The 14,711-nt window shown below is 46.0% G+C and overlaps 1 protein-coding gene across 1 annotated transcript in view; it reads right to left on the reverse strand.

Annotated features, from left to right (window-relative positions):
* The window catches only part of LOC134205894 (chaoptin), a 554,999-nt gene that overhangs the window by 23,683 nt on the left and 516,605 nt on the right, over positions 1-14,711 (reverse strand). The window lies entirely within an intron of this gene.

Consider the following 14,711-nt stretch of genomic DNA (forward strand, 5'->3'; position numbering starts at 1 on the left):
ACAGTGACAAAATCGGAATAATTTTCTTAGACGATTTTTTTCAGCTAAAATATTAGTATAAATGATTTATTGCTGGTAAAATGTGAGATTTTCAGGTTCCAACATTTTTAAATGCTGAAGGAATGTCCATAAACCACGTGAACATGCTAGTGGGTGGCAAGGGTTAGTGAAAAGACATAGGAAATATATATTTATCATTAATGGTGACTGGTTGAGGTTTCTGACAAGTAAGGAGTGCATCAAGGGAACGTCCATAAATGATGTTACGAAAAAATAAAAACCATTGTCAATCCCTCCTCCATTCATTGTCCCACTTTTTGTATGAAATTTCATATAAATTGATATGAGTAGTCACACTTTTAGAAACCCTCTCCCTCCTTCTCCTCCGCGTGACGTAATTTAAGAACGTTTCCTAAGATAAGGTGGCATCCGTTGATAACATAACAATGAATTTGAAAATATTTGACGTCCTTAAACCTTTGGCTGTGAAAAACTACCGAAGAGAGCTAGGTCCCCAGTTTCTTCAGCAAAAATGAAAACCCAGGAAAAATATTGGAGTTCAAGTTTGACTATACCCTGACGACCTAGATATCCAAAACCTTGGGAAGATTTTGCTTCTGACAGCTTGCAGATGAATCTGAAATATTTGGATCCTATACCACATTGTTTAATAAATCTGAACACTCAATCAAGTTTAGTCATCTTGATCGTTGAGACAGTGATCAGTTTTCTGGAATACGAGATGCTCAAGGTTCTCCAAAAAGTTTTCGAATTCAGCCCACGGTATCTACCAAATCAACCAAGGCTTATGCAAAGTCATCATCATCGTCATATACCCAATCCAATCCAATAGGCACATGCGCATCATTTAAATCCAGTTTTCTCAATGATAGTCAAGGTATTCCAAAACGTTCCCAAGTTCAACCCAAAGTATCTACCGGACAACCAAGGCTTCATGCAATGTCCTCAACATCGATACGAACCCAACATGGTTCAATAAGCATGTGCGCACCATGCAAACTCAATTCTCTTGAATTTGAGATGTTCAAGGTACTCCAAAACATTCTCGAGTTAAGCTCAAGGTATCTACCAGGTCAATCAATCAAAGTTTTTGCAATGTCTATGACATAAACTTAATATATCCAATAGGAATAATGTAAACACAATTTTCTGGAATACGAGGTGTTCATGGTTAGATCCGGTCCGGTCTAGAATATTTTCGTTTAGGAAACATTCTAGATTCCCTGGGCATAGCGTTCCCTTTGTACTTGGCTTACAAGATACATACTCAATACTCATGCAATAGCGGGCACAGAAAAGCTTTCAATTAATAACTGATGAATTGCTAATAGAATACTAAGTTGAAAAGCCGGCCAAGTTCCGGTTGGAATGTAGAGCCATAGCAAAACAAGAAGAAGCAGATGTCCAAGGTCCTCCAAAATGATCTTGAGTTAAGATCAAGACAAGACCAACATTTGAAAAGGGCGTAACAGCCAAAATTTATTCCTTCTGATTCTTTGTCTAGATATATAGCTATATATGTGGACAAAGAATCAGAAGGAATAAATGTTGGCTGTTACGCCCTTTTCAAATGTTGGTCTAGAAGATATCTATTAGAACACAATAACTAAGGAGGTGTTTGTGTCGATCAATTTAGCTGCGGGCTTTTTTGTTGAGGCGTATAACGGACTTGGATTATTACATAAAACAACTTGCAGAACATTTTGGCCAACCGTAAAGGCCTGCAATGGATAGTACAAGTGATGATTGAAGTCATATAAGCTAAATGGTTTCACTAGGGTATCATATCTAACATCATTCATAAGCTGGATCATTGGATAGGTCAAAGCCGTTTTGAAAATTCGATAGTGAAATGATCTGAGATCCATGACGTTTTGAAGAGATGTAATAAAGTCGGTATTGAGATGTGGAACATAAATTCTTGGAAAATTGTTCGTAAAGACTATCAACCGCGAAAATATGTTTGTATGGCATCATTTGTTCCAACGATTCGATATCGAGTCTTAGAACATCAACTCATGGAGGGTCCACTGTAGCTTGTAAAAGAATTAAGTGATATCCTACCAGCTCGATGGAACTGCTGGAATGTTTGTGATGTTATGCACGGATATATCATTTAGGACTTGGTTGAACGGGTAGATCACATGTTCGGAACTCCAGGACATTTTAGAGAACAGAAAAGACTTGTAGTAGCTTGTAAAAGTAATAAGTACCATTCTATCGGCTCGACGGACCTGCTGGGATGTTTAGCGATACACAGGTACATCTTTCAGGACTTGAACTTGGTTGAGCAACTAGATCACATGTTCTGAACTCAAGGACGTTTTGAACAACCGAAAAGGCCTGTAGTAGCATGTAAAAATAATGAATGAAATACTATCGGTTAAATTGATCTTCTGGGATGACCGTCCAGGGCTTGGTTGATCGGGTAGATCACACGTTCCGAACTGATTTGAACTCAAGGCCTATACCTGCGTGTAAAAGTAATGAGTGAAATCTTATCAGCTCAATGTACCTGCTAAGATGTTCAACGATGCACGAATACGTCGTTCAAGGCTTGGTTGATCGGGTATATCACATGTTCTGAACTCCAGGGTGTTTTGGAGACCCTGAAATAGTTTACGTTTATTCAAAACTCGATCAATTTATGTCTAATGATCACATAGATATTTTTGGACATAAATCCCAGCTTAGGAGATTTTGTTTGTAAACATATTTCCTAATGCATTCGAGGATATGTACTCCAGAACAGTTTGGACGGCCTAGAACATCCGAAAAAGTTTCTCAACGATTTTTCGGTTATATCAGAACGCCAGATAACAATGTAATCTTTCGTCCTGAAGTAATAAAGTGCAAACAAACCCGCATCTTGTCTCTTTTATTTCGATGGGGAGAAGTCGGTAAAGAGAAACCTTGTCTTGTTGGCTACGGCTTTTTACCGCTAGTGCTTGAAATACTATAAATACAACATTTGGCCAGACACTAACCGATGTTATTTAATTTTAAAAGCTAAATCTCTAGAAAAATGATTGAATTTTCTTGTTGATAAAAACGGAATAATTTTGTTGACGAAATCGGAGCGTGATAAAATCGGAGCGTGACAAAATCGGAACGTGATAAAATCGGAACATATCTGTATCATTGATATAAGAGCATGTTATGAGATATTTGACCCTTCCTTCGGAAGTGTCTATAATTTCACTCTGTATGCGTTACGTAGGCGTGTTACGCACTAATCTATTAATTAATCTCTCAAATTATGAAATAAAATATATGGTATTTGAAACAAATTCATTTTAATATTGAACATATAATTATAACAAATGATATCCCGTTACGCTGGGATATGGATACTCTGAAGTAGTGCGTAACGGTGTAAATCCGGTTATATCGCCAGGCTCGGTTAAACACTGAAACTGACAATATGACGTCCCTAACCCCGAATCCCAAGGTGTCAGGCGAACGGACCGAGGGGATGAATGGCCAGGGGGTGAAACAATTAGCCAGGCAGTTAACGGAGCCTGTAATGCTGGGTAGACACCTTTTTTCGTGGTGCATTACGGAGAAAGATCTACCACACTGTACTCTAGTTCTTACTATTCTTGTTAATACTTATGAGTGATGGTCGGAAGAGTATGGAACGACTATAATCTGCTTTTAGATGACCCACCTTTTGCCACTTTTGGATGGAGTCAATGGAGTAAATTATAAAAACGTAACTCAATCTTAGGCTGGTTTTAAAGCCGATGACATGAATCTCAAAGCTCCAGAGCGCTGATTAATTAGGAAAGAAGCGGATACGAATTTGGTGGATCTGCTGAACCCTCTGACTGATTAGAGCTCTGTGTAAAGGTGAGATTCAGAAATGCCAAACGCAATGAAATCAGATCACTGTACAAAAACGAATCCGAAACTCATAAGAAGACGAAAAAATATGTTTGAACTGCAGTACCGATGCATGGTCAAAATCAGTATTATCCCACTTATTGTTGAGCCGAAACTGATTGAGGGGCGCGCCTTTGAGAGTTGGTATAAGCCGTTTCTGGAAGGGTATAAATAGCGGTACCTTAATCTAAAGAGGCCTTACATTAAGCTTGAGAAAATATCTGAATAAAAAACGACTACTTCATTTCTTCTCAATAGAAATGGAGCAGAAAGACATGCACTAAACAAATGACACGGGTATACTACAAAAAGTCCATGAAATGGACGCAGTGGTTCACCCCGAACAAAAAAAAAATATAACAAATGAAATGATATGGAAATATGCTTATTCTTCTTATGTGTTTTAAAGAAACAATTGATTTTTATTCAGGTACGTATAGAAGCATGTACCATAAAATCTTCTCAGCAAAAACGTAAAAATTCAAAGGGATTTCAAAAATTTCTTCAGTGGAAGCTAAATAGCAAATGTGAGCATGTTTTGAAACACTAATATACCACTTATATTTCGCGGGCAGCAGGGACTATGTCCAAGGGCTTGACGATCCCTCCCCAGGCCATCTGCGAGTTGTGGGGCTTGCCTAGGATGTGGTGGGGTTTGACAGTGGGCCCTGTTAAACCTCTATAAAAAGCTGCATGTATCCGCAAGTAGGCCCCACCAAAGCGACCGTGTGCCGCTCAAAGCGCACAAGCCCAAGTCCTGGTGTTAGGTGGGACGCTAAACAGCCCTGACACGACGGCCCTCCGACGAGACAGGAGGTTTGCGCTGGCCCAATAAGCCGCCTAGAAAACCAATCATTACGAACAATATAAGAGATAATGCGACTCGATATAATCGGCAAAGACCTAGGCGACGAATACAGGATCACGATTGGAAGCTTGGAACATGGAATTGCAAGTCGCTAGGTTTCGCAGGTTGCGACAGGATGATCTACGATGAATTACATCCCCGCAACTTCGACGTCGTGGCGCTGCAGGAGATTTGCTGGACAGGACAGAAAGTGTGGAAAAGCGGGCATCGAGCGGCTACCTTCTACCAAAGTTGTGGCACCACCAACGAGCTGGGAACCGGCTTCATAGTGCTGGGTAAGATGCGCCAACGCGTGATTGGGTGGCAACCAATCAACGCAAGGATGTGCAAGCTGAGGATTAAAGGCCGTTTCTTCAACTATAGCATCATCAACGTGCACTGCCCACACGAAGGGAGACCCGACGACGAGAAAGAAGCGTTCTACGCACAGCTGGAGCAGACATACGATGGATGCCCACTGCGGGACGTCAAAATCGTCATCGGCGACATGAACGCACAGGTAGGAAGGGAGGAATTGTATAGACCGGTCATCGGACCGGATAGTCTGCACACCGTATCGAATGACAACGGCCAACGATGCATAAACTTCGCAGCCTCCCGCGGAATGGTAGTCCGAAGCACCTTCTTTCCCCGCAAAAATATCCACAAGGCCACATGGAGATCACCTAACCAAGAAACGGAAAACCAAATCGACCACGTTCTAATCGACGGTAAATTCTTCTCCGACATCACGAACGTCCGCACTTACCGCAGTGCGAATATTGAATCCGACCACTACCTCGTTGCAGTATGCCTGCGCTCAAAACTCTCGACGGTGTACAACACGCGTCGAAGTCGGACGCCGCGGCTTAACATTGGGCGGCTACAAGATGGTAGACTAGCCCAAGAATACGCGCAGCAGCTGGAAGTGGCACTTCCAACGGAAGAGCAGCTAGGCGCAGCGTCTCTTGAAGATGGCTGAAGAGATATTCGATCCGCCATTGGTAGCACCGCAACCGCTGCACTTGGCACGGTGCCCCCGGATCAGAGAAACGACTGGTATGACGGCGAATGTGAGCAGTTAGTGGAAGAGAAGAATGCAGCATGGGCGAGATTGCTGCAACACCGCACGAGGGCGAACGAGGCACGATATAAACAGGCGAACGAGGAAGATCGAGACCGTGAAGAAACGGAGCAACTGTACCGCGCTAATAACACACGAAAGTTCTATGAGAAGTTAAACCGTTCACGTAAGGGCCACGCGCCACAGCCTGATATGTGTAAGGACATAAACGGAACCTTCTTACGAACGAGCGTGAGGTGATCCAAAGGTGGCGGCAGCACTACGAAGAACACCTGAATGGCGATGTGGCAGACGAAGATGGCGGTATGGTGATGGACCTGGGAGAACGCGCGCAGGACATAATTCTACCGGCTCCGGATCTCCAGGAAATCCAGGAGGAGATTGGCCGGCTGAAGAACAACAAAGCCCCTGGGGTTGACCAACTACCAGGAGAGCTATTTAAACACGGTGGTGAGGCACTGGCTAGAGCGCTGCACTGGGTCATTACCAAGATTTGGGAGGAGGAAGTTTTGCCGCAGGAGTGGATGGAAGGTGTCGTGTGTCCCATCTACAAAAGGGCGATAAGCTGGATTGTAGCAACTACTGCGCAATCACATTGCTGAACGCCGCCTACAAGGTACTCTCCCAAATTTTATGCCGTCGACTAGCACCAACTGCAAGGGAGTTCGTGGGGCAGTACCAGGCGGGTTTTATGGGCGAACGCTCCACCACGGACCAGGTGTTCGCCATTCGCCAAGTACTGCAGAAATGCCGCGAATACAACGTGCCCACACATCATCTATTCATCGACTTCAAAGCCGCATATGATACAATCGATCGGAACCAGCTATGGCAGCTAATGCACGAACACGGTTTTCCGGATAAACTGACACGGTTGATCAAAGCGACGATGGATCGGGTGATGTGCGTAGTTCGAGTTTCAGTCAGAGGCATTCTCGAGTCCCTTCGTAACCCGCAGAGGGTTACGGGAAGGTGATGGTCTTTCGTGTCTGCTATTTAACATTGCTTTGGAAGGGGTAATACGAAGAGCAGGGATTAACACGAGTGGTACAATTTTCAATAAGTCCGTCCAGCTATTTGGCTTCGTCGACGACATAGATATTATGGCACGTAACTTTGAGAAGATGGAGGAAGCCTACATCAGACTGAAGAGGGAAGCTAAGCGGATCGGACTAGTCATCAACACGTCGAAGACGAAGTACACGATAGGAAGAGGTTCAAGAGAAGACAATGTGAGCCACCCACCGCGAGTTTGCATCGGTGGTGACGAAATCGAGGTGGTAGAAGAATTTGTGTACTTGGGCTCACTGGTGACTGCCGAAAATGACACCAGCAGAGAAATTCGGAGACGCATAGTGGCTGGAAATCGTACGTACTTTGGACTCCGCAAGACGCTCCGATCGAATAGAGTTCGCCGCCGTACCAAACTGACAATCTACAAAACGCTAATTAGACCGGTAGTCCTCTACGGACACGAGACCTGGACGATGCTCGTGGAGGACCAACGCGCACTTGGAGTTTTCGAAAGGAAAGTGCTGCGTACCATCTATGGTGGGGTGCAGATGGCGGACGGTACGTGGAGGAGGCGAATGAACCACGAATTGCATCAGCTGTTGGGAGAACCATCCATCGTTCACACCGCGAAAATCGGAAGACTTCGGTGGGCTGGGCACGTAGCCAGAATGTCGGACAGTAATCCGGTGAAAATGGTTCTCGACAACGATCCGACGGGAACAAGAAGGCGAGGTGCACAGCGGGCAAGGTGGATCGATCAGGTGGAAGATGACTTGCGGACCCTCCGTAGACTGCGTGGTTGGCGACGTGTAGCCATGGACCGAGCCGAATGGAGAAGACTCTTATATACCGCACAGGCCACTTCGGCCTTAGTCTGATTAAATAATAAAATAATAAGCTTATCAAAAATATAGCCAAAAGTCCAAAATATATTCAGATGTGCAGAATACATAATTTACCCTAGAACTTGCGAAATTGTACAGTGAGAGAACCATGTGAATGGGGCTTGTTCATTCCCAATGTACACGTTTCGGAAGCTCATGTATTTTCATAATGGAGCCGTCCTTCACGCAGAAAAAAGATTTTAAAAGCAATAATCTTTGACATAAATTCAAAAAGAATTTTGTATTGTTTTGGCGGTAATAAGAAATATTATTATTTTAACAATCAACAATTTTTGTTTTTTGAAAAGCTCTAAAAGCTTCAACTATGGAAAGCTTTCGTTGAAAAAATGATAAAAAATAATATTGTTGTTTCTAAAATAGTTTGCTGTTAATTTTAACTGTCCTGTCATCATTATAAAATAATTATCATTTTTATTCGAGGCAATATTTAATTAAGTGCTTTAGAAATTCTTCTCTGTTCTTCTATGGGAGGACGATGGTTCCCTGTTTTTCTTAATTCACTGTGTTCTTGTAGGATGATATATTTCTGTTCGAATTTTTATTTTGTGATATTACATTTAATACACAGAATAAGAAAAGTCCAACCCGCACTGCTTACCGTTTTTATTTTAATTGGTTTTAGAATTTTTGAGAAGAGTTTTAAACACTTTTTCGTATGCATTCCCTTAGAGATTCTTTTCGATTATCATCTTTCTGCTTCTTCTTCTTCATGCACCATCAAAGTGCCAATGTCTAGCGCGTTAACAATACACAGAATATCGGGGAAATGAAATGCATAGTACCGTCCTGTAGGAATAACTTTCTCGACGTTTCAAAGTTGGCCTATTCCAAACACGAATTCCCGAAGGAACCCGAAAAGAGGCTTCAATGGAACCCGAAAGGAGGCTTCATAGGTGTATAGCTACAAGAGATCAACAAATTGTTCACCAAGCTATCAATTTCAAAAAAAGCTTTGATATGCTCAGATCACTTCTCTCCGGGTTGCCATAAGAATACACCGATTAGGAAAATTCTGCTAAAGACAGTCATACCAACACTGTTTGGCAATAAAAACACACGTAAGTAATGTTTATATGATGTAACGATCAAATGTTGAACGAGTCCTTTTACAGAAACACTACGGCCGTTGTGGACATTAAAGATCATGAGATGTTTCTTAGGAGAAAGAAGAAAATTCCATGCCATCGAAAAACGGTTTCGACCGAGTACAGTGGCGAACGAGGTATACCCAAATCATGCGCAGATTAATCGCAGCAGGACTTCCAGATCAGCAGCAGCAGGGACTATGTCCAAGGGCTTGACAATCCCTCCCCAGGCCATCTGCGAGTTGTGGCGCCTGCCTAGGATGTGGTGGGGTTTGACAGTGGACTCTGTTAAACCTCTATAAAAAGCTGCATGAATCCGCAAGTAGGCTCCGCCAAAGCGACCGTGTGCCGATCAAAGCGCACAAGCCCAAGTCCTGGTGTTAGGTGGGACGCTAAACAGCCCTGACACGACGGCCCTCCGACGAGACAGGAGGTTTGCGCAGGCCCAAGAAGCCGCCTTTAAAAACAACTATTACGAACGACATAGAAGATAATACGACTCGATACAATCGGCAACGACCTAGGCGACGAATAAAGGATCACGATTGGAAGCTTGGAACATGGAACTGCAAGTCGCTAGGCTTCGCAGGTTGCGACAGGATAAGCTACGATGAATTACATCCCCGCAACTTTGATGTCGTAGCGCTGCAGGAAATTTTCTGGACAGGGCAGAAAGTGTGGAAAAGCGGGCATCGAGCGGCTACCTTTTACCAAAGCTGTTGCACCACCAACGAGCTGCCAACCGGCTTTATAGTGTTGGGTAAGATGCGCCAACGTGTGGCATCCAATCAACGCAAGGATGTGCAAGCTGAGGATAAGAGGCCGTTTCTTCAACTATAGCATCATCAACGTGCACTGCCCACACGAAGGGCGATCCGACGACGAGAAAGGAGCGTTCTATGCGCAGCTGGAGCAGACATACGATGGATGCCCACTGCGGGACGTCGAAATCGTCATCGGTGACATGAACGCTCAGGTAGGGAGGGAGGAAATATATAGACCGGTCATCGGACCGGATAGTCTGCATACCGTATCGAACGACAACGGCCAACGATGCATAAACTTTGCAGCCTCCCGCGGAATGGTAGTCCGAAGCACTTTCTTCCCCCGCAAAAATATCCACAAGGCCACATGGAAATCACCTAATCAAGTAACAGAAAACCAAATCGACCACGTTCTAATCGACGGTAAATTCTTCTCCGACATCACGAACGTACGCACTTACCGCAGTGCGAATATTGAGTCCGACCACTACCTCGTTGCAGTATGTCTGCGCTCAAAACTCTCGACGGTGATCAACACGCGTCGGAGTCGTCCGCCACGACTAAACATTGGGCGGCTACAAGACGGTAGACTAGCCCAAGACTACGCGCAGCAGCTGGAAGTGGCACTCCCAACGGAAGAGCAGCTAGGCGCAGCGTCTCTTGAAGATGGCTTGAGAGATATCCGATCCGCTATTGGAAGCACCGCAACCGCTGCACTAGGCACGGTGGCTCCGGATCAGAGAAACGACTGGTATGACGGCGAATGTGAGCAGTTAGTTGAGGAGAAGAATGCAGCATGGGCGAGATTGCTGCAACACCGCACGAGGGCGAACGAGGCACGATACAAACGGGCGCGGAACAGACAAAACTCGATTTTCCGGAGGAAAAAGCGCCAGCAGGAAGATCGAGACCGTGAGGAGACGGAGGAACTGTACCGCGCTAATAACGCACGAAAGTTCTATGAGAAGTTGAACCGTTCACGTAAGGGCCACGTGCCACAGCCCGATATGTGTAAGGGAATAAACGGGAACATTCTTACGAACGAGCATGAGGTGATACAAAGATGGCGACAGCACTACGAAGAGCACCTGAATGGCGATGTGGCAGACAACGGTGGCGGTATGGAAATGAACCTACGACTTCTGGCTCGGAATCTCCGGGAAATCCAGGAGGAGATCGGCCGGCTAAAAAACAACAAAACTCCTGGAGTTGACCAACTACCAGGATAGCTGTTTAAACACGGTGGTGAGGCACTGGCTAGAGGGTTGCACTGGGTAATTACCAAGGTTTTGGAGGATGAGGTTCTGCCGCAGGAGTGGATGGAAAGTGTCGTGTGATAAGGGTGTCTACAAATAAGGGCGATAAGCTGGATTGTAGCAACTACCGCGTAATCACATTGCCGAACGCCGCCTACAAATTACACTCCCAAAATTTTATGCTGCCGACTAGCATCAATTGCAAGAGAGTTCGTGGGGCAATACCAGGCGGGATTAATGGGTGAACGCTCTACCACAGATCAGGTGTTCGCCGTACGTCAGGTATTGCAGAAATGCCGGGAATACAACGTACCCACTCATCATCTATTTATCAACTTCAAAGCCGCATATGATACAATCGATCGGGATCAGCTATGACAGCTAATGCACGAAAACGGATTTCCGGATAAACTGATACGGTTGATCAAGTATTACGGATTCCCGAGTCGCTTCGAAACGCGCAGAGAGTTACGGCAAGGTGATGGTCTTTCGTGTCTGCTATTCAACATCGCATTGGAGGGAGTAATACGAAGGGCAGGGATTGACACGAGAATAGAGGTAATAAACTATAGAGGACGATTGTCGCTGCGGTTCCCTTTGTTATCGTCCTCAAACATGTTGGGTACCTATCTGTCAAAACGTACTGATGTTTGCTTCGTTGACATTTAGTGCCCTATCCTCGCCAGCAAAAGGTGTTTCGCCAGTGACGACAGCGACAATCTTCCTCTATAGTTTATTACCTCTATTGACACGAGTGATACGATTTTCACGAAGGCCGTCCATTTCATTTAATTTATTTAGTTTACATCTAAACAGATAACTCTGAATCAACAATTTGACGTCACAATACACGGTTCGTGGCCGCATCTTTCCATCCTCTGATACGCTCCACGCTCGCCAAGTCGTTTTGCACCTGGTCTGCCCATCTCGCTCGCTGTGCTCCACGCCGTCTCGTACCTGCCGGATCGGAAGCGAACACCATCTTTGCAGGGTTGCTGTCCGGCATTCTTGCAACATGTCCTGCCCATCGTACCCTCCCGGCTTTAGCTACCTTCTGGATACTGGGTTCGCCGTAGAGCTGGGCGAGCTCATGGTTCATTCTTCGCCGCCACACACTGTCTTCTTACACACTTGAAGCACCAAAGATGGTCCTAAGCACCCGTCTCTCGAATACTCCGAGTGCTTGCAAGTCCTCCTCGAGCATTGTCCATGTTTCATGTCCGTAGAGCACAACTGGTCGGCGGTCTTATTAGCGTCTTGTACATGACACATTTGGTGCGGTGGCGAATCTTTTTCGACCGCAGTTTCTTCTGGAGCCCGTAGTAGGCCCGACTTCCACAGATGATGCGCCTTCGTATTTCACGACTAACGTTGTTGTCAGCCGTTAGCAAGGATCCGAGGTAGACGAATTCCTCGACCACCTCGAAGGTATCCCCGTCTATCGTAACACTGCTTCCCAGGCGGGCCCTGACGCGCTCGGTTCCGCCCACAAGCATGTACTTTGTCTTTGACGCATTCACCACCAGTCCAACTTTTGTTGCTTCACGTTTCAGGCGGGTGTACAGTTCTGCCACCTTTGCAAATGTTCGGCCGACAATGTCCATGTCATCCGCGAAACAAATAAATTGACTGGATCTGTTGAAAATCGTACCCCGGCTGTTACAACCGGCTCTCCGCATGACACCTTCTAGCGCAATGTTGAACAACAGGCACGAAAGTCCATCCCCTTGTCTTAGTCCCCGGCGCGATTCGAACGAACTGGAGTGTTCGCCCGAAATCTTCACACAGTTTTGCACACCATCCACCGTTGCTTTGATCAGTCTGGTGAGCTTCCCAGGGAAGCTGTTCTCGTCCATAATTTTCCATAGCTCTACGCGGTCTATACTGTCGTATGCCGCCTTGAAATCAACGAACAGATGATGCGTTGGGACCTGGTATTCACGGCATTTTTGAAGGATTTGCCGTACAGTAAAGATCTGGTCCGTTGGCGAGCGGCCGTCAACGAAGCCGGCTTGATAACTTCACACGAACTCATTCACTAATGGTGACAGACGACGGAAGATGTTCTTGGATATCAATTTGTAGGCGGCATTAAGGATGGTGATCGCTCGAAAGTTCTCACACTCCAGCTTGTCGCCTTTCTTGTAGATGGGACATATAACCCCTTCCTTCCACTCCTCTGGTAGCTGTTCGGTTTCCCAGATTCTGACTCTCAGTCTGTGCAGGCAAGTGGCCAGCTTTTCCGGGGCCATCTTGATGAGCTCAGCTTCAATACCATCCTTACCAGCTGCTTTATTGGTCTTTAGCTGTTGAATGGCATCCTTAACTTCCCTCAAGGTGGGGGCTGGTTGGCTTCTATCGTCCGCTGAACTGACGTAGTCATCTCCTTCGCTGTCTTGACTTTCACTGCCTGTACTCTCAGCGCCATTCAAATGTTCCTCGTAGTGCTGCTTCCACCTTTCGATCACCACACGTTCGTCCGTCAAGATGCTCCCATCCTTATTCCTGCACATTTCGGCTCGCGGCACGAAGCCTTTGCGGGATGCGTTGAGCTTCTGATAGAACTTTCGTGTTTCTTGTGAACGGCACAGCTGTTCCATCTCCTCGCACTCCGCTTCTTCCAGGCGACGTTTCTTCTCCTGAAAAGGCGGGTCTGCTGTCTCCGCTTCCGTCTATAACGTTCCACGTTCTGCCGGGTACCTTATGCTGCAGCGCAAACGCCCGCGCTGCGTCCTTCTCCAGAATCTGTCTGCACTCATCGTCAAACCAATCGTTCCGTCGACTTTGACCCATATACCCGACGTTGTTCTCCGCTGCGTCGTTAATGGCTGCTTTGACTGTATTCCAGCAGTCCTCAAGAGGGGCCCCATAGAGCTCACCCTCTTCCGGCAACGCTGCCTCGAGATGCTGCGCGTATATTGTGGCGACATCAGCTTGCTTCAGCCGCTCTAGGTCGTACCGCGGCGGTCGTCGGTACCGAACATAGTTGATGACGGATAGTTTTGGGCGCAGTTTAACCATCACCAGATAGTGGTCAGAGTCGATGTTAGCGCCACGACATGTACTGACGTCGATAATGTCGGAGAAGTGCCGTCCATCAATCAGAACGTGGTCGATTTGTGATTCTGTCTGCAGTGGTGATCTCCAGGTGTACCGATACGGGAGGCTGTGTTGGAAGTAGGTGCTGCGAATGGCCATATTCTTGGAGGCGGCGAAATCAATTAGTCATGGGCCGTCTTCGTTCGTCAGCCGGTGAGCGCTGAACTTTCCAATAGTCAGTCCAAACTCCTCCTCTTGTCCAACCTGAACGTTCAAATCTCCTATGATGATTTTGACGTCGTGGCTTGGGCAGCTGTCGTACTCACGTTCCAGCTGCGCGTAGAATGCGTCCCTATCATCATCAGTGCTTCCGGAGTGTGGGCTATGGACGTTGATTATGCTGAAGTTGAAGAACCGGCCTTTGATCCTCAACCTGCACATTCTTTCATTGATCAGCCACCACCCAATCACGCGCCTTTGCATATCGCCCATCACTATGAAGGCTGTTCCCATCTAGTGTGCGTTGCCGCAGCTCTGACAGATGGGATGATTAAATCTAAACGTTCGTACCACTGATCTTTTCTAATAAACCTCCTGCAGCGCTACAATATCGAATCCACGGTTCTTGAGCACATCAACGAGTATGCGTGTGCTCCCGATGAAGTTGAGAGATTTGCAGTTCCACGAACCGAGTTTCCAATCGCTAGTCCCTTTTCGTCGCAGTGGTCTTCGCCGATGGTTCCGGTCCGTACTCTCTTGTTGATTGTTCGTTGCGTATGTTTTTTAAAGGCTGGCTTGCAGGGCCTGACAC

The sequence above is a fragment of the Armigeres subalbatus genome, chromosome 1 (assembly GCF_024139115.2).
Source record: "Armigeres subalbatus isolate Guangzhou_Male chromosome 1, GZ_Asu_2, whole genome shotgun sequence".
Taxonomy (NCBI): Eukaryota; Metazoa; Arthropoda; class Insecta; order Diptera; family Culicidae; genus Armigeres; species Armigeres subalbatus.